The 25,647-nt window shown below is 36.7% G+C and overlaps 3 pseudogenes; all 3 read right to left on the reverse strand.

Annotated features, from left to right (window-relative positions):
- Window positions 1-5,172: 5,172 nt before the first annotated feature.
- LOC113272257 lies at window positions 5,173-6,237 on the reverse strand (annotated as a pseudogene).
- A 508-nt stretch (window positions 6,238-6,745) lies between these two features.
- LOC113272258 lies at window positions 6,746-9,398 on the reverse strand (annotated as a pseudogene).
- A 2,770-nt stretch (window positions 9,399-12,168) lies between these two features.
- Window positions 12,169-25,647, reverse strand: part of LOC113272259 — a 30,509-nt pseudogene continuing 17,030 nt past the window's right edge.

A 25,647-nucleotide genomic window follows, 5' to 3' on the forward strand; every position in this document is an offset into this window, starting at 1 on the left:
TTAAGTTGAAGAAGATGACGAGTTTAAGTTCAATCAAAGTACCAGTGTTCGAAGGAAAAAACTTTGAACATTGGAGGTTGCAGATGGAGAATATTTTCACATACCAGGAGGTATGGGATGTTGTGAAAGATGGTTATGCTGAACCAACAGAAGGAGTAGTACCTGGAGGAGCTGCGCTAACTCTGTTGAATGAAAACAAAAAGAAGAATTCTAAAGCTATGTATATTCTTCATCAAGGTGTTCATGAATCTCTCATGGAAAGAGTTATCTACATTAAGAAAGCTAAAGCAGCATGGGATGGTTTGGTTAGCTATTATACAGGTTCTGACAAGGTCAAGAAGGTTAGGTTACAAACTTTGAAAATAAAATATGAACTGCTGCAGATGGAGACAACTGAAACAATATCAAATTTTTTCTCAAAAACATTGAATCTTGTCAATGAGATGAAGGACAATGGTGATACTGTAGAAGATTCAACAGTTGTAGAGAAAATTTTAAGAAGTTTGCCTGAAAAATTTGAGTCAAAAGTTACTTCTATAGAAGAATGCAACACAGTTGGAACAATGACTCTTAATGAGTTGTTGGGTTCATTACAAGTTTATGAACAAAGGTTGTTGGAGAAGACAGTTGCTGCAAAACAAGTTGAAGAAGCTCTTCAAAGTCAAGTTAGCTGGTGAAATAATCAAGGAAAACCTAATGCTATAGGTTTTCAAGGAGGATACAATAATAGAGGGAGATCAAATAATGGAAGTTATAGGAAGCCATTTCATAGATAAAAAATAAAGTGTTATAATTGTGGAGATTTTGGACACATTGCTACTGAATGTCCCAAGCCTAGAAAGACAATTGCTAATAACTACAAAGCAAATTTCAAAGCTAATATTGCAGAAAGTCAAGAAGAAGATGAAGAAGAAAAGAAAGATGAAAATATGTTGTTGGCTTGTCATACACCTGAAGAAAAACCTCAATATAAGTGGTATCTAGATACAGGTTGCAGTAATCATATGAGTGGAAGGAAAGATTTGTTTGATAATCTTGATGAATCAGTGCGATCAACTGTGAAGTTTGGAAACAATTCTACCATTCCAACTATGGGAAAAGGAAGGATTAGAATTATTCTGAAAAATGGTGCAAAAACATATATTATGGATGTGTTTTATGTACCAGGTTTGCATTAAAATCTTTTGAGTATGGGTCAATTGTCTGAAAAAGGTTATTCTATGAACATCTTTATTGGTGTTTGTACAATTCGAGATCATTTTAGAAGACTTATTACAAGAGTGAAGATGACTAAGAATAGATTGTTTCCTTTGAATATTCAGTATCAAAAGGAAAGTTGTTATAGTAGCAGTGTTCATGATGATTCTTGGTTATGGCATAAAAGGATGGGACATGTAAACTTTAACAGTTTGCAAAGTTTAGCAAAGAAGGAGATGGTGTCAGGCTTACCCTTTATTGAGGTACCAGAATCAAGATGTGAAAATTGCATCTTTGGCAAGCAGCACAGAGATCCATTCCCAGTCAACAAAGCTAGAAGAGCTGATCAACAATTGGAGATTGTTCATAGTGATCTGTGTGGTCCTATTGAAGTAACTTCACATGGAGGTAATAATTATTTTATAACTTTCATTGATGATTTTAGTAGAAAAACATGGGTTTATTTGCTTAAACAAAAGAGTGATGCATTTCAAGCTTTTAGAAGTTTCAAAGCTTATGCTGAGAGACAAATTGGTAAGAGTATCAAGATCTTGAGAACTGATAGAGGTAAAGAATATACTGTTGTTGACAAGTTTATGGAAGAGCATGGCATTCAGCATCAACTAACTGCAAGATATACACCACAACAGAATGGAGTTGCAGAGAGGAAGAATAGAACCATAATGGAGATGGCAAGAACTATAAGAAGAACAAAAGATTTACCAAAAAGTTTTTGGGGTTATGCGGTTGACACAGCTGTGTATTTACTCAATAGATGTCCTACAAATAGTTTGAACAACATAACACCAGAAGAAGCTTGGAGAGGTGTAAAACCAAGTGTAAGACATCTGAATTTTTTTGGGTGTATTGCATATGAACATGTACCCAAAGAACTGAGAAAGAAATTGGATGACAAGAGTGAGAAGTGTATCCTTGTTGGTTATAGTTTAGTAACCAAAGGAATAAATTATACAACCCAGAAGCAGGAAAAGTGTTTACAAGTAGAGATGTGATCTTTAATTAAGATTCAAAATGGAACTGGAATAATGGATCAACAACTAATGTTAATCCACATAATATTGGATCAACAAGAAATGTTGATCCACCTGCTGCTGTCAGAACAGTTCCAATTGCAGTTGAGGAAGAAGTGCAAGCTCAAGACAATGTTGAAGAACAACATGAAGAAGCAAGAACTGAAGCAATAACACAACAAGAAAATACAAGACCAAGAATAAAATATATCATACCTGCTAGGTTGAATGATTATATTGTATCAAGAGATGATGAAGATACTGATGATGAAGTAGTAGATTTTGCACTATTTGGAGATTGTGATCCTGTAACTTATGAAGAAGCATCAAAAGAACAAGGTTGGATTCAAGCTATGAATGAAGAACTGAAGTCAATTGAGAAGAATAATACATGGGAACTAACAGAACTTCCACGAGGGAAGAAACCCTAGGTGTTAAGTGGGTTTATAAAACAAAATACAAGTCAAATGGAGAAGTGGATAGAAAGAAAGCAAGGTTAGCTGCTAAAGGATATATACAAAGACAAGGAGTAGATTACTCAGAAGTATTTGCACCAGTTGCAAGATTAGACACAATGAGAATGATAATTGCATTAGCTGCACAAAAGAAGTGGAAGATTTTTCAGATGGATGTGAAGTCAGCATTTTTGAATGGAGTATTGGAAGAAGAAGTTTATATTTAGCAACCAGCTGGTTACATTATGGAGGGGAAGGAGAATGAAGTATACAAGCTAAACAAAGCTTTGTATGGTTTGAAACAAGCACCAAGATCTTGGTATACAAGAATAGATTCCTATTTCATTAAGAAAGGATTTACAAGATGTCCACATGAGCATACTTTGTATTTGAAAGATGATACTCTTGGCAATCACATCATAGTGTATCTATATGTGGATGGTCTTATATTTACTGGAAATAGTTCTGAGATGATTAATGAATTCAGGGAGGATATGGTGAAGGAGTTTGAGATGACAGATCTTGGTTTAATGTCATATTTTCTTGGCATAGAGGTACAACAAACTGAAAAAGGAATTTTCATCAATCATCAAAGATATGCAGAAGGAATACTAAAGCGTTTCAAGATGGACAATTGTAATCCAATCTTAACATCAATTGAAGAGAGACTGAAGTTGACAAGAGAAGGCTCAGGAGAACTTGTGAATTCAATAGACTTTAAAGGTCTTGTTGGATGTCTTAGATATCTGACTGCTACAAGACCTGACATTATGTATACAGTTGGATTGGTTAGCAGATTTATGGAAGAACCCAGACAATCACATTTACAAGCTGCAAAACGTATTCTAAGATATGTCAGAGGTACGACGAGTATGGGAATTCTCTATAATGTTTCAGAAGATCCAAAACTAGTTGGTTTTACTGATACTGATTGGGCTGGTGATACAGAAGGAAGAAGAAGCACATCAGGTTATGGATTTCAATTAGGAACTGGTTTTTTCTCTTGGTCATCAAAGAAACAACAAGTTGTTGCATTATCTACAACAGAAGCCGAGTATATAGCTGCTAGCAACTGTGCTGCACAAGCTGTATGGCTAAGAATGATGCTGAAGTCATTTTTTCAAGAACAGAAGACACCAACAACAATAGTTTGTGACAACAAGTCTACACTTTCATTAACTAAGAATCCAGTGCTTCATGGAAGGAGTAAGCACATTGATATTAAGTATCATTACATTAGAAATCTTGTCAGTAACAAGGAGATAGCTGTGGAGTTTGTTGAAAGTGAAGATCAAGTAGCATATATTTTCACAAAGTCTTTGAAGTCTAACACTTTCATTTACTTGCGGGGAAAGTTGGAAATGATTAACAAAGAGTATCTTGGTTTAAGGGAGGATGTTGAGAAATAAACCAAGATACTATGAAGAAGATAGAAGGGATCGACAATGTGTGTTGATACAATATGAAGAAAGTGATATGGATCAACAATATGTGTTGATCCAGTATAGTATGGATCAACTGGGACAGTTGACATGAAGTGGATGGATCAACAAGAGTTGTTGATCCACTGTACGGTATTTAGAAGTTTACTTGGGTTGCAAGTATTATTGGTTTTAAGAGTTTGTTTACGTGCGAATTATCTAGAAGTTTCTTGTTAGAGTTTCTTTTTGATTAGGAAAGTCTTTTTACTTGAGAGTCAAGTTTGTGAGTCATATAAATAGGGTGTTGAGCCATGAGTCGAAACACATCAACTGAAGAGAGTTTGTTTGAGTTAAGTTTTGTGTTCTTTTATTAAGTCTTTGATATCAGATTTTCTACACGGAACAAAGCACAACAAAATGCGGTAAAACACATCAAAAAAGCACTTTCCCAGAAGCCAGATCGACACCAAGCTCGCCTTTCGATACACCTGCTTAAGTTTGATCCCATATATACGCCAAGAGCTTCTTCCATAACCTTGTCTTGCGATAGCAATTGTGCTCTCTTCTTTCCAGATGGATGTGTGCCAAGATAATCTGCTAGCAACGGACATCCATCCTCCCCAAGCTTCTTATATACTTGGGGTGCACCCCGAGGATCATATCCCGCTGAGGCAAGCAAGAGTAATCCAATATAATCTGCCTCCTTTTCCATCCTAATGAAAGAAAACATGCAAATCAAAATAAGTGCCACTAGCAAGAAACATAAACACATTACGTGAAGCCAGACTTAAATTATATTATGACGAGTTGAGTACACGAAAAACTAACTAGCTTTGAACTTCTCTTGTTCGTGTTCTATTTTAGACCGACTTTTCCTTAAAAAAGTAATACTGCAGAAACCACAATAAATACCTTCGAGAGAAAGGCAGATCAAGGAGAAGATATTTAAACACGTCATCTAGGTCAGACGTCTCATTCGTATTTTCTGACCGTTTATTTTCTGATTGATTTTCCGTAGTATTTTCTGATTGATTCTCTGTGGTATTTTTTGATTGATTCTCACTCTCATCATTGATCAGAATATCCAGAATCATTTTTAAAAAATGAAAAAAATATAGTGTTTGAGATGTTTTCTGCTCCATGTCTTGCCACAACATGTCCAACCTATCAAAATATCATATATCAATCAACCGTATATTAGAAAACATCATCCGAATTAAAAAAAAAATTTACAAGAGCAAAAATATATGTTAATGTCAACCAGAGCCCATATTGCCAAAAGCGACATGAAGAGTTCTAAGAAGCAGAAAATCAATACCTCGTGTGCAAGTATTGTGGCTACTTCAGCATCTGTTTTAAAGTTATCAAGCAAACCAGTGAAAACAACAATCTTTCCACCAGGCACACAAAATGCATTAACAGTTGGTTCATTAACAACCAAAATCTCCCATTTTAATCCGTCTAAATGATAAGTAGCAACTTTAGAACCATTGTTTGCTTGACCACCACTTCTTTCTTGAACCCCTTTGTCGACATCATGAACGACGTCTTTCTTGTATCCAAGATCACTCCCCACTTGCTCATATCTTAACCCTCTTTGTAAAGCTTCAATTATATTTTTGGCTATTAATCGAACCCTTACACTATCTGGATGTGTTTCCGGAAGAGTTTTCCCTTCATACTTTTTCATTAACTCGTTAAAACTGAGTTCTCCAATAATTCTCTCCAAACCTTTTGGTAAAAAAACTAAATGGATCTATTTGAATAAGGAATTCTTTCTGATCCCCATACGACAATTAAAACTCCACCAACGATCAAAACTGCCATTGATATAATTCCTGGATCTTGCATTATTTGATGCAATCCATCCCATAATCTACGTGCACCATTGATAAATGGACGTCCTCGATGATTTTGTTTTCGAAATGCGTATAAAGAATTAAACTTTGAATGAGCTGATGCTGATGGATACCAAGAATTGCAAGAAACGCCGGAGATATTAATAGAATCAAATTGTTTCTTCAACTTATAATTAGCGACGCGAACTGGGTGTCTGTTTCGAGTTGAAAATTTTGAACCGGGATAACCAATTGTAGTAGCGTTAGCTAGTTTTGGCTTTCCCAAACTACTCATGATTTATAAAATCAAATCAACGATTAGAAGAAAATTGTTAACCCTTTGATATTTAACCAAGAAACCACTAAAATGTTCATGCGCGAAATTAGGTTTCTTGTCATGTAAGAAAACTTGTTGGAAAGAAAAGGGAGTTTCCTAGTCCATGCCCAACTACTAAATTACAGTACAACTAACTTTTCTTAAAAAAGAGGATTTCTGATTTACAGTCTTTTTATTTGGAATACTACTAAATATGTTATTTAGGGATTGCCAACAGCTTAGGTCACCCCTTATATTTAGGCATCCCCTTAAACTTTAAGACTTCTATTCGATTTTCTGTTGTTACTAACTTTTTTTGTGTTGGTACATGACGTGTTGTGTAGTCGTGTATTGTAGAGTACAGTAATCGATCATATATGTCATTTCAACAATGGCAGTTCGTTTTAATTTCTCTGAAAAAATTAATAATGCCTGTACAAGTATTTTACTCAAAGGATGCCTGTAAAAACTAAAATATTGACATTTTCTACTCTTCGATACCTCTGCCTGAATTTGATTTCCTGTATAATCTAAGGGCTTCTTCCATAACCTTGTCTCGCTTTAGCAATTGCGCTCTCTTCTTTCCAGGTGGATGTGTGGAACCTATCGACCACGACTCTCTATCATCAAGCTTCTGATACACTTGGGGTGCACCCCGAGGATCGTATCCAGCTGATGCCAGCAAGAGTAATCCAATATAATCTGCCTCCTTTTCATTCCTAACAAGGGAAGCACATGAAAAGTAAAACTTCTCGGCCGGCAAGAAGCATAAGCTCATACAAAATATCAGCGTCAGGCTTTGAGTAAATAAAAAGCTAACTAGTAGCATGTAAAATTGTCCTGTTTGAATGTTTCTGTAAGATGACTAATAATTAATAATCAATTGGTGATTTTATTAGAGAAAAACCTTCGAGAAATAGGCAGCTGGAGGAGATACGTATATGCATCGGTTAGCGGTTTACCCAGAGGTCCCAGACTACCCGCCAGTAGACTAATATCAACATACTGCATCAGAAATATTAGCAGAATTACAAACCACATAGCGTTTGAGATGTTTTCTGCTGCATGTCTTGCCACAACATGCCCAACCTGATATCAGAATATAATATCAAACCTATATTAGATTCCATCACTATCAAAGAAAAAAGAATCCAAACACAAAATAAATTCAAAAGAACTACACGTACAACCAAATATACATGTTTACTATGTCAATCAGAGCTAGCTACATTGCTAAAAGCGATACCGAACTAACCTACATGTGCCGGTCCAAGTCCTACACATCTCCTCACTTTACCTACACAATTCTAAGAAGCTACGGAAAGAAGCAGAAAATCAATTATACCTCATGTGCAAGTACAGTGGCTATCTCAGCATCTGTTCTGAAAACATTAAGCAAACCAGTGAAAACCACAATCTTTCCACCAGGGATGCAAAATGCATTAGCAATTGGTTCGTCAACAACCAAGATCTCCCAATTTAATCCTTCCAGATGATGAGTAGCAACTTTAGAACCTCTTTTTCTACCTTGAACTACATAGTTGCATTCTAGATCATTCCCACTTGCTCATATCCTAATCCCTTCCGTAAAGCTTCAATTATATCTTCGGCTATTGATTTAACCCTTACACTTTTGGGATGCGTTTCCGGTAAAATCCTCCTCCTTCCATAAGTTTTCTTTACATCATTAAAAATGATTTCTCCAATTTTTCTCTCCAAATATCTTGATAGATGAATAAAATGGATTCTTCTCGAGTAAGGAATTCTTTCTAATCCTCATTTATTAATACCAACTCCACTATTAACCAAAACGTTAACCAGTATATTTCTAGGAGTAATCGATATATTTCTGGGAGCACGCTGAATTAGATTTCGATCATCTGCATGATAGTGAACTACTCTATGATAAAATCTACGTGCACCATTAAAAATCGGACGTGGTCGATGATTTTGGTTTCCGAATGCGTGAAAAGAATTAAGCTTTGAGTGAATTGACGAATACCAAGAACTGTAAGAGACTACACTTGAGATATTATTATAACTAGTTGATGGCGGTGAATCAAGAGAACAATCCAATTGTTGCTTCAACTGATGCTTAGCTTGGCAAACCGTGATTTTGCGTCCGGTTAAAATCTTGGAACTGAGATAACGAATTGTAGCAATAGCTAGTTTTGCATTTCTCAAAATACTCATGATTTATTTATAAAATCATAATCAACAATTACAAGAAAACTGTAAACACGAAACCTATATAACTGCCTGACTGGTATAAAACCAAGAAGGAAAAATATCATTTCTTGTCATGTAAGAAAAATGTAAACAAGAAACCTATAACGGGTTACTTATTGTACTAGTCCAATACATATCCATCATACGAGTAATAAATGCAGAAAATGTATTTTAAGCATAATCCTTGCATGGACATACTTGTTCGGTGGGTTTTCTTTTTCCGTCCTCCAAGGATACTCTTTTCGTTTTCCGTCAAGGCATTAATTTAATGGAATGGGGAGCCTGGACCCTTGTATATTAGATAGGAATCTGTTTTTCCATTCAGGAAGACTAGGATTTGAATCTCCAGAATAATTCATATCCTTATTGTTTGCACCTGCAGTTTCTTCTTGTTACACCAAACACTGTTGGCGGTTACTGCATAACCTCTGGCGTAAGCTTGAAGCATCATAGTTCTCGATGAACTTTATATCTGTTGGTCTAGCTTTTGCACCCGCAAAGTGTTGGTATTCCTGGAGCACACAAGGAAAACACCAGTTTTTCACTTTCCTATAACAACCAACAACGCAACCAGTCCTATGTTTTCCATGTTTACAGTGAATTAATATGGGATGATTTCTAACATCCAGCAAGACTTCTAGAGCTTCCGTGATCATATCTTTCGAAACCGCCGAAGGCTCTTTAGTTCCTTGAAATCCAAATTGAAAAAGTTTGATATTCTTAGATTGTAGAAACCTTAAACTCTCTTCAGGATACGGGTCAGGACATAAACACAGTATCGAACGAAGGTTTAAGGTTTGAATGAACGAGAAATTCGAAGAATCTGGAAAGCTACACCTATAAACTCCACTTTCAACAACTGAGAAATTGTATGGAGCAGTGAATCCATCAACCCTATCACTTGATCCCATCTCTGAAAGATTATTATGAAAGACTAGGCAGAACACTATAATGTAAGAAGAGATGGGAACATTGGTGTGTTCGATTATATAGCATACTTGGTTTCCAAAGTAAATATTCCTATCACCTTTCGAAAAGGAAGAGTAAGGGTTAAGGACCGTGTTTGACTGTACGACATTCTTTGGTTATCAAATTACATATTCACACACCTTTTGAAATAGGAATCCCAAGAAAACTAGGAATGGGAGAAGAAGAAAAGAAAAGGGCATTAGTGTGTATAAAAAACTTCAAACCTCGTGGAGATTGATGTTTAGTGGGTCGGCTTGACTATGATTCAAATATAGTCAAACTCGGTCAGTTTTGGACAAAAAAAATCAAAAAAAAGGCCGCGGAATTGCCCTCAACATACGAATTGTCGTAAAATTACATTGGAAAAAGAAAGGTGTATCCTATGGTAGTTTCAATCAGCATGTCGCATGCAAAAATAAAAACTACAAGCAAAAGCAGAATGCAAACCAGAATATAGCATTCCCAACGTGGATCCACTGCCCTTTTCATCAACAAAGATAGTACGGAAGCCGAAAAAACAATATCAAAACATGGTTCCGAATGGAATCAAATCCATTTAAAAGGAGTGAACACCAAGACAAACCTATAGGCTATAGACATGTACAATAAGTGTACAATTGATTAACTTACTCAATTGTACACTCACAATAAATTACAGAGAATAGGTCATCTGTCCAAATATTTTTAAAACATGGTTCAAATGGACGAGTGAAAATTATTATGGATAAAATGGACACCAAAAAATTAGTAAGGATGAAACTGGATTCATCCTAGATTAAACTTAAAAAATAGCACGGATGAAACTGGATGCATCCTGATGTAAATTAAAAATAAGAAAAAGTATTTGAAAATGGGTAAGATGAAACTGTTTACATCCTGACTATTTTTACATTTTTGTCTATTTAAACATTATCAAAATCTAAATGTCCTTTTCACCCAGGAATTATTGATTTTGGTCTTTTTAACCAATTTTGTGAATAAATTATTCCAAAATCGGAATCATCTGAATTTCTAAGAGATATTCATTCCATAAAGACTGTCCGTCATCGTACGTTCTTCATTAATTTACTCCCTCCGTCCATAATAAGATGACCTAGTTGTAGTTTGCACAAATTTTAAGGCAAGAAGGAAAGTGGAATATATTCAACTATTTTTGTACAATTATACCCTTATGAGCAATAATTAGTAAAATTTAGAAACAATTTATCTCTTAAACTATACCATGGTTTTTTTATAAATTTTATACCGTTGAAAATCATTTTAAAACACCTACGCAACGAATATAAACATGACTATCAAATTATACATATTTCTTATAGAAAAAATAATCAATTAAAAGGGTAGTTTTAGAAATATCCTTAATTAGTGAAATAGGTCATCTATTTATGGGACAAAGTTTAAAACCAAGTAGGTTATCTTATTAGGGACGGAGGGAGTATTAGTTAACTTGGGAAACTCTGGATGTTAGAATACGGGCATCCAACTCAAAATCAATTGGCAACAAGTGGAGTAGCTCCATACCTTATACGGACCGCTGTATGGTTGCCCTGCCTTCTTGGGTCTTACTGGGTCTCACGTCTCATACATGGTTTGGCTGTGATATAACATATTAGAATACGGGCATCCAACTAACAACCAATTGGCAATGAGTGGAGAGGCCCTAAGGGATTATAAACCGCAGGATCTTAGATTGCCCAACAATGTGGGACTAATAATCTCAACACGCCCCCTCACGTGTAGTCTTATTGGGTCTAACACGTGGACAATTAAATCGGATGACGCGGAGTAAAGGCGCGGTCAAATGACTCGTCGCAAATAGCCTGCTCTGATACCATGTTAGAATACGGGCATCCAACTCAACACCAATTGGCAATGAGTGGAGTGTCCCTTTCATATTATATTTTGATTTACTCAAAGGATATTAGCAATGTGGGACTACTATCCTTCACACGCCCCCTCACGTGTAGGGCTTCTCTCTATGGGGTCCTAACACGTGCACTTACATTGTGTGGGTGGCCGTTGGGCCTACTCACACACGGGCCTAGTTTTATTCAGGGCAACCATACAGCGGTCCGTATAAGGTGTGGAGCTACTCCACTTGTTGCCAATTGGTTTTGAGTTGGATGCCCGTATTCTAACATGGTATCAGAGCAGGCTATTTGCGACGAGTCATTGACGGCGCACCCAATTTATTGTTACACGTGTTAGACCCAACGAGGCTACACGTGAGGGGGCGTGTTGAGACTATTAGTCCCACATGGTTGGGTTATATAAGATCATGTGATTTATAATCTCTTAGGACCTCTCCACTCATTGCCAATTGATTTTGAGTTGGATACCAGCATTATAACACTAGATATTCATAATTGCTTCGAAATGAGAATCTTTTCCTTTCTTATATCGAGTCTAATTCAAATTTGTGTTCTTAGATTATATATCACATCAACTTTAACAAACACCTTATTCCGAAATTCTCCAAAAAAAAAAAAACTACACAAGAACTCCCCCACCAGGCCACCACTAAAATTCCATTCCATGCATGGTAGCTGCCAATCAATAATGACTAATGCGATTTAGAAGAAATAAGAAAAGCCAATTATGCCAATATTATTTAATTGTTATGTACAGTCTTATCTGGACTGGGGATAACTTAAAGTTAAATCACCCTCTAGAAACATTAAATTTCTGCGCAATTTTTCTTCACTTAAAGCCTCAAAGGAAGCCTTCGATACCCCTGCCTGAATTTGATTTCCTATATATGCCAAGGGCTTCCTCCGTAACTTTTTCTTGGGATAGTAATTCCGCCCTCTTCTTTCCAGATGGATGTGTAGAGAGATAATCTGATGACGACGACTTTCCATCACCAAGCTTCTCATACACTTGGGGTGCACCTCGCGCGCGCGCGGATCGTATCCGGCTGAGGCAAGCAAGAGTAATCCAATATAATCTGCTTCCTTCTCCATCCTAATAAGAAAAATATCCAGCAAGAAACATAAGTACAAAATATGTCAAGCTTGCTACAAGATGAAAAGCTAACTAGCAGGGGCATCAATTGGTTACTCTAGTAAACAAAATGGGCATATAATTACTGGCAAAAATGGCAAGTTGAATTCTACTTAAAAAAAACACTGAAACCATAAAAATACCTTCGAGAGAAAGGTAGATGGAGGAGAGTTTTATATGCCTTATCTAGATTAGTCATCTCGTTCGTATTAGCAAACTGACTCAGAATGATACGCACAATTACGAAACACATAGTGTTTGTGATGTTTTCTGCTCCATGTCTCGCCATGTCCAACCTGATATGAAAATAACGTATATATCAATCGTATATTAGAAAATATCATCGGAAAAAAATAAATTACACACCAAATCTATATGTTTTCGTATGTCAGACAGACCTCATGTGCAAGTATCGTAGCTACTTGAGCATTTGATTCAAAGCTGTAGTTGCAGGAAATCCTGCACTACACCCCTCATATGATTTCATTATTAATCACCTCATTTTTAGGTTTACACTCTTAATTTTATTGATCAATCTTTGAATGTTCTTACAAGAAAAGATAAAGAAATCAAGAATGATCTCTGCTCTAAACTTTCTCTCTCCTATTTACTTGTTTCTTACTCAAAAAAGATCTCTCTCCTTTCTTTACAACTTGAACGACTATTTATAGGGTTATACATAGTGGATGACAGTTAATCTGTCCTTTATTTTCGGGTATGATTTGCGACATTCTCGCAACCTTACAAATATTAATTTAGCAAGCTCTCTAATTTTCGCAGGACTATCACATCTTTCTCGTGATCTTAGCTGACGTCATTTATTATATTCTTCCTGAAATTGTTCTGCGACGTTGTTGTATTGTGTTGGTGATAATTTCGCGGAAATATTGTCGTTACGAGATTCTGATCCTACATCTTGCCTCTTCTCATACCTTTTCTGCGAAGTAGAGAATGATGTGAGAAATCGCAGTTGTCTCCTCTTCATATTCTGCATTTATCACACGTATTCTTTCTTCCATCTATTTCTCGACACGTCTTTTGTAACGTTGCTTTTTAACCGCTTATATCTTTCCGTATTAATCGTTTTTTTCTCGAGGAGAAATTCCCTCTATATATATTCTTCTCACTCTCTTTTTCTTTCTTTTTATTTTCTCTGCAACTTCATCGTTCTTCTGCAAATTCCATTATTGCAACTTTTCTTCTTTCTTCTTCAATCTTTTAAGTTCTTCTTCATCTTCATACTATTTCTTCTGCAGATCTTCATAGTTCGTAATTTTCTTCGAAACAATCTCCTGCTAGTTGTTTTCCATGGATTCATCAAGGTTAGTTTTTTTTCTTCTTTATGGTTTGCTGAAATTGATCTTGTTTATTGCCTTATTTGATGTTGTTTATGTGATTCCCATACTCTTGTTATTTCAGCAAAAGCGCCTCCAACACTAATTTACAGTTCAGAACCCTAACATTCCCAAATGCAGCATAAGGTTGTTGCGCATAAAAGAAAGTCTGCGAATGAGAAGGTAGTAAGAAACACTATCTTTTCTAATAACAATATTGTTGCCTCTGTTTCTTATCTGGATTGAATTCGCAGGGTGATAAAGATGTAATAAACCTCTCAAGAAATCTCGCCACCTTAAAACTGTTCCAACTTCTGTTCCTTCCACTTACTCATCTCTTCTAAATCTCCTGCGACATCTTCGCAAGATAAACCTTTATCTCCAATTCGCGAAAAAGCTGCCTCAGACTTCATTTCTTCAGCTGACCTTTATAACTGAAACCCCCCTTGTTGATCCTTCTGTGAATGAAACCTTCTCTTCCCATTGAGAATGTTTCTCAACCTTTTATCTCTATCAGTTCTCTACCTAAGTCTCTTCCTATTTCGAAAGAAACCGTGGAAGGGATAATATTGCCTTCAAAGTTTTATCTGAAGTTCTGGATGATGCCAAGAAGTATTCTATTGATCCTGTCAAGTCTAATGTTTGCGAAATTCTGAGCAAGCATTTGGTTCTGACAGAGCTGCTTCGCAGAAAGCTTTGGAAAAAGAATGTAATGCTCTTCGTCTCGAAAATCAGAAGCTTCAGAATGTTTTGCTGGATCGTGACAATCTTCGCAAGAAGAATGATGAATTGAGAGGTATGATTTTCTTATCTGTGTCTTTAATTTGTCCTTTTTAATGGTTTTATCCTTCCCATATTTAATTATCCTTGAAATCCCTCTTTCGCATGTTAAGCTTAAACGAAACGAATAATGGAGAGATATCAATTTGAATCTGCTGTTGAAGAAGCCCGTGTTGATAAAGAAATCTTGATGGATCAATATAACCAATTAGATAACCTCTATTCATATTCTCTTGATCATAAATAATCTTACCAATGAAAATACCCAATTAGTTCAAAGAAAGATCTTTAAGTAATGAAGTATCTCGTCTTTCTTATTCTTTAACTAAAGCTAATTTAGGGATGGAAACTTTATCAGATGAGAATAAAACCTTATCTCAAGAGAAGCGAACTTATTTAAACAAGATGGCGATATCTTCGCAACAACTTAGTATTCTCCAAAAAGTATGTGATGACCAAGAGCAATCTCTTCGCTCTTTGAGAAATGAACTTAAAGAAGTAACAGAGTCATCTATCGCTGAAAGAGATACACTCATTCAAGGTAGAATAGCTTTAAGTGTAAAGGAAATCAGCTTAAAGAACAATATTCCAAATTAGAAGAATCTTATTCTTCTCTTGCGAAGAAAAATGCCTTTCTTATTTCTAAAGAGAAAAATCTTCAGTCTCGACTTAAAGGTTTAGTTGGAGATAAATTTGATGACGCAATGGACCATTGGGAAAATAGTTGTCTGTCCTTGATTCAACACCTTATTTCGCAAAAGGAAGGTAGTCATAATAGTTTGACTGCCTTAATTATCTTTTCTTTGTCATATCTTCTGAATTCTTATCTTAATGAAATTTTGTATTCTATCTTTCGCAGAGTCTGAGAAGAATCTTCATTCTTCTTTCTGTTTGGAGGCTAAATATGCCAAAATTCGCAAAGAAATGCATTGCTCGTCTCTACCCTTACTGGTTCTCGCGACCGAGCAGAAAAAGACTTGATTATCTTGCTTATTTTAAGGATATTCAAGATAGGAATCATCAAGAGCACTTCTTCGTCAAGTTCATCTCCGGGCTGAAGTCCTTGTAAATGACATTTTATTGTCCAAATCTCTTCCTCCTACATCAATTGATCCTTTAGAAGTAGATGATGATGAAGTTCCTCGTCCTGCTGATAGTGATTATGATTACGAAAGCGGTGCAGAGGATAATTTCTTGGAAGATGAAAGAGGTTCCTTCTAAAGAAGCATCTGCTGGTGTTAAAAATGAGAAAGAAATTTCTCCTGAAGAAGTAATTGCTGGCGATAATCAAGATGCTAGTCAAGGCGAAGATCAAACCGAAATGAAGGAGAGGCTTGCGAGAATATTGGCGAAGAATTTCTGTTATCTCCTGCTACTGAAATTAATACTGAAGCTTGAGCTTCTTATCTAGCTTTGTCTTCTTGAACTGTCTTATTTTTATCACTTTTGCGAGTTACATTTTTCAACCAACTTTGGAATCAACTTTTCCTTTTAATATTTTGTTGATGAAAGATAATGCTTCTTGTGTATTGATTCCCATACTTGCCTCTCATTATCTTTCTTGCAAAAAAATAATCTGTTACGAATGCTTATAATATTTTGTTTTATCATGTGTTCTTATTTTTCCTTCCTAATTAAAGGTCTTATTATGCCACCTCTTGTCATTGCGACAAAATCGCAGGACGTCCTTGCACTTTCATGCAAAAACCCATTGATCTTGCCTTAACTTTTTCTTTTGTATTATGGCCTCTTCAGGAATGTTGCGACAATATGACAGGCCTAAATATTCTTGCGAAAATGAAGCCCCATGACATTGCGTCTTGCGACGAAATCGCAGGACGTCTTCGCACTTTCATGCGAAAACCCATTGATCTCGTCTTATCCTTTTTTTTTATATTATTGCCTCTTCAGGATTGTTGCACAAATATGACAAGCCTTAATATCCTTGCGAATAAAAAGCCTCATGACATTTGCGTCTTAAGACACTTATCAGCTCCCTAATGGAGGGTGCCGCCCTTATCTCCCCCTGGTTGCCCCTTCAAGGAGGCGTACTTCTACCATACAAGGTTAGCTCCTCCCATCCAGTCTTAACAACAACCAGTTGTTTTCGCAGCCTCTTATCCCTTTTACCTATAGGTTATGGTTACGAGACTGCACCCTAAGTGGGGTTTTCTTCAGGCCGAGTGCAGTATAAGCCAAGACTTGTCAAGAATGGCAAAGTACGCTTCAAACGTCTCTGGCACTCTTGACTCAACCGTGTACCTCGGCGCCTTGATCAGATCTGCACTCCTTGGGAGAGTCCTTATTACCTTAGTCGCCCAACCTAAGTCATATGCTTAAGCTGAGAATCCAAGGTGCCTCTCCCGGATGGGCTTCATTGACCCCAAATCTCCATGACTCAGGTTCCGGTGGCGGTGTAGCCTTTCCCTGAGCCATGCAACAGGTACCCCCTTATATGACGTACTTTAGGTCTTACATTTGCCTCTTGCGAAATTGTATTCGCGAACTAGGGTGTACGCCATAAAGGTTCGCCTCTTTCTCTTTTGTCATTTTTTCTGATTATTTCTGTAAAATTCATTATCTCTGCGAGAGTCTCGCAAATCATCATATTGTATCTGAATTTCGCAATCTCAATTTTGCCATTCAATCAAATGTATTTTTGAGAATTTTGCTTATTGCGAGAGTATCGCAACAACTTAATCATTCATACATTTCTTGTTTTTATTACCTTTGTCATCCTCTGCTTCTTTATTATTTTCTGCTACTGCTTCCTTAGTAGTGGTATGTTCATCATTTTTATTCTGAGCTAGCATTAGTTTCGCAACATCTCTTCTCCTTTCCTTTCGATTGCATCCACCATCAACCTCTCACTTCTTTGTGTATCTTTGATTTTGTGTCGCCAGTTTTCCTTCTTGTTTGCTCTTCCTTCGCAAGATTCTATCTCAGTTTCGTAACACCTCTTTCCTTCAACCCAATCTCCCTTTATGATTCCTACACCACTGGGGTGAGGGAATTTGATGCACTGGTGGAAAGTTGAAGCTACACCTAGAATCCCATGTAGCCAAGGTCGACCAATTAACGCATTGTAGGGTGATTCTACATCAACGACACAGAATAAGATTTCAGAAGATATTCCCTTCAATGGAATTCGCATAGTAACCTCCCCTTTAGGCTTGTTAGCAGTACCATTAAAACCATATATCTTATATGTTGATGGTATAAGATCATCATCTCTTCCACCCATGGTTTTATAAGTATGATAAAATAAGATGTTCACAGAGCTTCCAGTATCGATTAGAATTCTATTATTGCCCATGAATCTTCAGCTTCATCATCCTCATCTTCTTTCGGTTTTGGATTAATTTCTAATTTTACTACCAATGGATTGTCATGCACCTCTTCTCCTTCGGGAATTTCTTCTGCGGTAAAAGAAATGATCTGTTTCTGCCATTCCTCTAGTGGCGAGATTTTCGCAATATTCATAATTTCTCTTCCATCATTATCTCTTGCGAACACTCTACTCAAAACATTATCATGAAAATCTTCAATTGTCTTATATGAATGTACGATAGAGTGACAGAATAGATTTTTTGCTTTTGCACCAACTTCTATGAAGAATGTTTCTTTCTTTTTCATCGTATTCACTTTGTGATGCTCTGGTGGTGGTGGCAGTGGTTGAGATTGTGGATGCCCTACCAGAAAGTCGTTTAGTTTTCCTTGATCTATCATTCTCAAAATAATTCTTTTTACATTTCTGCAATCATTTGTTGTATGTCCATGAAAATGATGATAAGAACAAAACTCATGACTTCTGTGGTTTGGAGGTGGTTCCGTTCCCATGTTCCATGGTGTTGGTATATTCTCCATCAAGATTATAGCTTCCCATATCTTCTCCACACTTGCATTTAGAGGTGGCATCTTGATTTCTTCCCATACTACCTTGTGACCTCCTTGTCCTCTATTATAGTTTTGTCTTTGACCTCCATAAGTTTCTTGTGGTTGATCGAGTCTTTGAATCTTGTTATTTCCACCACGATTGTAGAAATTTCTTTCTCTTTCATACTCTTCTTGATCTCGGCTTCCCATAGCCACCAGTTTCTGTTGATTGTTACTTGTCACCTTCTCTTGTTGTACTTGCGAAGTATTCGCCACTGTGTTTATTAGCTTGGGTAATAAGCTTGCATTCGCTGTTTGTGAGCTGGTGTTCGCAACTGGATATGATTCCATTTCATTTTGCCTTTCCTCTAGAGCAATGTATTCTTCTTGAAGTTCTCGCAATTCAGTCATTGTGATCGTATTCTTGACTCTGAAAATTTGGACATACAATAGGTTTGTTGCAAACATAGCATTGATAAATGATAATATAAGATATCTCTCATCTACACGGCCAGCCATTTCGCTACACATAGTTCTCCATCTTTTAGTCAGGTGTTTCAAACTTTCGCCAATCCTTTGTTTTAATCCAAACACATCTTCTATACCAGGTCGCGAGGAATTATTACTTATATATGCCCCCAAGAATGTAGTCTGCAAATGATTGAAGGAGGTTATTGTGTTCTTTGGTAGACCTTCAAACCATTTTAACGCCTCTCCTGTTAAGCTGGATGCGAAATATTTGCACAATACGGTCATGATTTTCCCATTGTAACATGCACCTCACATAGGCTTTAATGTGTTGAATTGCACAAGTTGTTCCATCAAAAATGCTGGTTAATGCGGGCAAATTGCATTTCGGTGGTATTCCTCCTAATTGTACTTCCCTTGTAAATGGAGTTTTCGCAGCTTCTTCTATTGCTTCATCCAATTGTCTTCTACCTACTTCTCCTCTATTATTTAGCATTCCTCTCATTTCTTCTAATTCTTTCAAGATTTGTTTATTTACACCTGAATCTTGATCCATTGGTCTCTTTAATTTCGCCTCTCTTCTTCTGCGTTCATGTCTATCTTCTCTCGCGAAATTTTGCATTTCTTCTTCATTATCCTCATCTCGTCTTCTTCTGCGATTCTCTTCCTCATCTCTATCTTGAATTCGCATATGATGATGCCTTTCATTTTCCCCTCCATGATTTTGTTCATTTCTTATCAATTCAATTCGTTGTCTTTCATCCATCCTCTTTACTCTATCATACTCCTCATTGAGATTACCGTTATTCCGGTTTTGTGTACGTTTTCTTTCTCGATTGTCGTGATTGTTCTGGCGAATTGTCTTCTGAAGCTATTGTTCTTCCATTTTTGCTCTCAATCTTTCACGTTCGCAGATTAAACGTGTTTGTTCAGCATAATGTCTTTCAATTTCTTCTTTAATTGTCTATTGATTTCTTTGATTTTCTCTCTCATGTAAAATTCTTCTTCCTTCCTCTCAATTTCCTTCGCCATCTTGGTCATTTTGTCCCTGATGTTGTCCGTTATCTTGATTTCCACCATTTTTCCCATCATCAAAAGTTTCATTTTGTGGAACGCAACGATCATCAGCTCTTTCTCTATTTTTGCGATATTCTTCATTAGGATTTGATATTTCTTCTTGAATATCATTTCCAGCATTGATTGTCGATGAGTTTCGCCTCATTTCTCTTCTAGTCGAGCTTGAATATGATTTTGTAATGCTTCTCGATCTTCTATTCTGTAGTCTTATATTCTCCATCCTTAATTCGTGATTTTGCCATGTTAAATTTGCACGTTCTTCTGCCTCAGCTCTTCTTTCTTCATGTATTCTTCGTCTCAACGTTTCCAACGCTCCAATTTCCTCATCTCCATGAATTATTCCTTCATCTTCTTCTTGATTTCTCTCTTCCTGTCTATAATTTCTGTTTTGTTGCTCTTCTTCTACTTCTTCTGCCGAATTTGATTGCCAAGTGTGTATGCTCACCCTATCATAATCCGTATTCCTCCCTTGAACTAGTGTTTGTTGAATTGGTGGTTGAATTTGATTTTCTTTATTACTTCTCATTCTAGTAGATTCTCCTATTTCACTTCTTTCTTTTCCAGCAATTCTCTTGCTTCTTCGAACAGTAGTCGGTTGTTCGGATGTATTTCTTCTTCTAGCCATTTCTTCAATGTTAACAATATTGCAAGAAATTATGGAAAATTCTTAATCAATCACTCTAAATTTTCACAAATCTCAATATTAATTTTCAGATTTTTTCTAGAATAATCTTCAATACTTCCCTGTTTCTAGCGTCATTATGTAGTTGCAAAAAATCCTACACTACACCCCTCATATGATTTCATTATTAATCAACTCATTTTTAGGTTTACACTCTTAATTTTATTGATCAATCTTTGAATGTTCTTACAAGAAAAGATAAAGAAATCAATAATGATCTCTGCTCTAGACTTTCGCTCTCCTATTTACTTGTTTCTTACTCAAAAAAGATCTTTCTCCTTTCTTTACAACTTGAACGATTATTTATAGGGAAATACATAGTGGATGACAGCTAATCTGTCCTTTATTTTCGGGTATGATTTGCGACATTCTCGCAACCTTACAAATATTAATTTCGCAAGCTCTCTAATTTTCGCATGACTATCACATCTTTCTCATGATCTTAGCTGACGTCATTTATTATGTTCTTCCTGAAATTGTTCTGCGACGCTGTTGTATTGTGTTGTTGATAATTTCGCTGAAATATTGTCGTTGCGAGATTCTGATCCTACAAAAGCGATCAAGCAAACCAGTGAAAACAACAATATTTCCACCAGGCATACAAATTGCATTGACAGTTGGTTCATCAACAACCAAAATCTCCCAATCTAATCCCTCTAAATGATAAGTAACAACTTTAGAACCTTTCTTTGCTTGACCTGTGAATTCTTGAACCGCTTTCTCGACATCGTGAACTTCTTTGTTGTATTCAAGATCACTCCCTACTTGTTCATATCTTAATCCCCTCCGTAAAGCTTCGATTATATGTTTGGCTATTAATTTAACCCTGACACTTTCTAGATGTGTTTCCGGAAGAATTTTCCCTTCATATTTTTTTATTACACAATTATAACTGCTTTTTCCAATTTTTCTCTCAAAATCTTTTGATAAAAAAAATTAAATGAATTCTTTCCGAGTAAGGAATTCTTTCTGATCCACATACAGCAGTAACAACTCCACCAACAACCAATCCTACGATAATCAATGTGTTTTTATGTTTTTCATATGCATTACGCTCCCCGATAAAATCTATGTGCACCATCTAAAAATCGACGTGCTCGATAATTAATCTTTGAGCGAGTTGATGAATACCAAAAAACACCTGAGATATTATTATTATTATCACTTGATGGCATTGAATTGATCTTTGAGTGAATCGTTTAAATCTTTGCTTACCTTCACGAATAGGGTTTCCGCTTCGGGTTAAAATCTTTTGAACTGAGATAACGAATTGTAGCAATGACTACTTTTTATTGGAAACCCATAAGATATATATATAATGATATCGTAACTTAATATTCAAGAAACAATTATTTATAATTCAAGTCCTACTAAAATTTAGTAACTAAATATAACTAGGACTTTAAGTGACCCTTGATTAATATTTAGGCGTCCCTCTCATTATTAGCTTTGTTGGGGATGCCTTATGCTCGAGCAAGTTTTTTTCCCATTGTTTGGTCATAATGCAAATTTGGGTTGGAAATTAATTCTTCAGAGGAAGCCTTTGATACCTCTGCCTGAATTTGATTCCATGTTGTATCCCCAAAAATCCTAAAACCTACATAAAACTTCCCCGCCACTAAAATTCGATTCCATGCATGGTAGCCAATCAATAATGACTGATGCGATTTAGAATAAAGAAAAGCCAATATTATTTAATTGTTATATTACAGTCTTATCTGGATTGGGGATAACTTGAAGTTTAAATCATCCTCTAATTAAATCACCCTCTAAAAACATCTAAGGGATTCTTTCATAACCTTGTCTCAGGATAGCAATTGCGCCCTCTTCTTTCCAGACGGATGTGTGGAGAGATAATCTGATGACGACGAGTTTCCATCACCAAGCTTCTCATACACTTGGGGTGCACCTCGCGGATCGTACCCAGCTGAGGCAAGCAAGAGTAATCCAATATAGTTTGCTTCCTTCTCCATCCTAATAAGAAAAAACATGAAGAGTAAATTACTTCACTAGCAAGAAACAATAGCACATACATTAATGATGCCAGTCTCAAGCTTGTTACAAGAATTACAAAACAAAATTTTGATTATTTTTTTTTGCTCGGTAAATAAAGAGATATATTAAGAGGAAGGCAAAGAGAACACGGTTGCAATGCAGCTAAGCCACCAAGCAAGGGGGAAAACACAACAAGAAAAAGAAAACCCAAACAGAACAACGCTAAGGAGGATCAAAAAACATCATTTTCCAATTACAGATAGCTTCGTGAAGATTAATACCAGACATGGAAGGGAGACATCTAGCCCAAAGAAGAGATGTGATTTTCGACTCTACCATAAACTCCTCCACATTACGTTTTTTACCACGGAAGATTCTCGCATTTCTTTCAATCCACAGGTTCCAACATATACTAGCGGGAAGGCGTTTCCAAAGCTCCCTGCCACCTGGATTTAAAGCAAAACGCTTCCAGTGATGGAAAAGGTCCATCATCGACCCGGGCGAAGGCTTAACCAAATCAGCATGAGTAAAGAAGTAACTCCAAACACGAGCCGAGAATTGACAATTCCAGAATAGGTGCATATTGGATTCAATCGTCGTATTTCAAAGAGAACAGAAAGAGGGATGAGATAAATCAACATGTACAGTTAGCGAAATATTCCTCCTTAGCAGATTATCAAAAAACAAAATTTTGATGAGTCTTGAGTTAATGAAAAGCTAACTAGCATCATGTAAACTTCTTCTGTTTTTTCAGGATGAAATAGACTAATGATCGATTGGTTAATATAGTAAACAAAATGGGCACAACAACTACTGACAAAAATGACAAATTGTTGCAGTGGAAAATATGGAGAAAGTAAAGAGACAAAGAGAGGTTTCTATTGATCAGGATAATAGAGTTACATAGATACAATATCCTTTATATATATGTAAAGGGAAACCCTAGGTTCCTAGTTGGGCCGCACATCCTTGGGATGTAAGCCCTACAACACTCCCCCTTGTGCGGTCCAATAGAACTCCGTATACAGTGCTTCACATAAAATTCTTCGAATATAGTTCTTCAAATGTTGTCCTCTGCTTGGTGACTTGTGCCGAAATCAATTGCCTCGTTAAAACTTTGATAAGGAAAATCCCAGCGGGGAAAACCTTAGTAAAACTCTTCACATGTAGTACTTCACATGTTGTCTCGTACTTTACATGTAGTTCCTCACATGCAATACGATCTTCAAAGATCGACGAGTCTAAGTTAATTGTCTCGTTAAAACTTCGTCAGGATAACCCAGAGGGAAAAAACCTGAACTAAAGAAAAAGAGTACAATATTAATTAAACTTAGAACATAGTTGGATGCATATACGTTGCCTCATTAAAACCTTGACAAGGAAAACCCAGTGGGATAAAACCTTGATGAAGGGAAAAGAGTACAACACGACAGATGCAAGTAAAGGTGATCCGTTGCAGATGATCAGTTTGCTCCGTTGAAGTTGACTAGTTGCTTCACAACTCCTAAGGAAGAAGATCCTCGTGGGAAAGACAATAGCCTTAGCTGGGAAATTACATTCCCGGTGTTTGTTGTTGTCTCATTAAAAACTTTGCCGAGTAACAAAACCCTACGGGAAAAAACAACCTCGGTGAAGGAAAATAGTTCAACATACCATTAGATGCTCCCCCTGATGTCAGATAATTTTCATTAGTCTAATGCATTCAAAAGGAGTTTATCACACTTTACTTTGGTGACTTGAATGTTTATAAGACCATGTTGTTGATTCTAGAAATTACGTTGCTTAAGAGAATATCGCGTTTCATTTCTTTGGTTCAGATATTTTCAGTAATATCAACGTGATCTTTGTGTCTTCAACGTTCAACATACTTGATTTTTTTAGTGTTGTCTCGCTAAAAACCTTGTCGAGTAACAAAACCCTTTGGGAAAAACTATTCTCGATCGAAGGGAAAAAGAGTACAACACACCTTCAATTTCGAAGTAAAACATGTCGACATCATATCCCTGGATCCTCCCCCTGATGTCGACATCTCCCCCTGATTACTTTCAGAGTTGTTCCAGAAAGTTCCTTTAGTCATGTACTTTTCGAAACTGAATATCGGTAATGACTCAGAAAATAGTCTACCATATATCCCACTGCTTACTTTCGTTGGAGAAGAGATTATTGTTCCTTCTGTTGATGTTGGTTTTAGAATAAGGGGTAAAACCGTAAAACCTCACTATTGCATGACGTCACCGGTGACACTAGCACATTTATTAGAGCATTTAACGTGCTTATGTAAAAATTACCAGGGTACCCTTCTTCAAATACTAAATTAGGGTTTCGATGCGCGAAACCCTAAGTTCACACATACCGCGCAACCATTACGCAAAAAGCATGGCAAGCATGCCAAATAGACGCACCGTGCAATCATTGCGCAGAACATAGAAATTGCACGTACCGTGCAATCAGTGCGCAAAAGCATGGCAATCATGCCACTCACACATGTCACGCAACATGCCAAATGCACGTACCGTGCAAAAATCGCGCAAAACATAACAATTGCACGTACCATGCAATCATTGCGCAAAAACATGGTAAACATGCCAAATGCACGCACCGTGCACTCATCACACAAAACATAGCAATTGCATGTACCATGCAATCATTGTGCAAAATATGGCAACCATGCCAAAACTACAAATAACGCGCAACCGTTGCACTAAATATGGTAACCATGCCAAACCGCAAATAAACACGCGATCATTGCGCTAGATATGGCAACCATGCCAAACCGCAAAGCAACGCGCAATCATCACGCTAACCATGCCAAAAATCCAAAACGCACCACCATTGCACAAAATGGCAACCATGCCAAAAACGCGTGCCATTGGCACATGCCATGCAACCCTTGCAACTTGGCATGCCTAGGGCCAAAGCCGCCACACGCGCCATTGGCACATGCCGTGCAACCCTTGCAACTTGGCATGCCTAGGG

Source organism: Papaver somniferum, chromosome 4 (assembly GCF_003573695.1).
Source record: "Papaver somniferum cultivar HN1 chromosome 4, ASM357369v1, whole genome shotgun sequence".
In the NCBI taxonomy this organism is placed as follows: domain Eukaryota; kingdom Viridiplantae; phylum Streptophyta; class Magnoliopsida; order Ranunculales; family Papaveraceae; genus Papaver; species Papaver somniferum.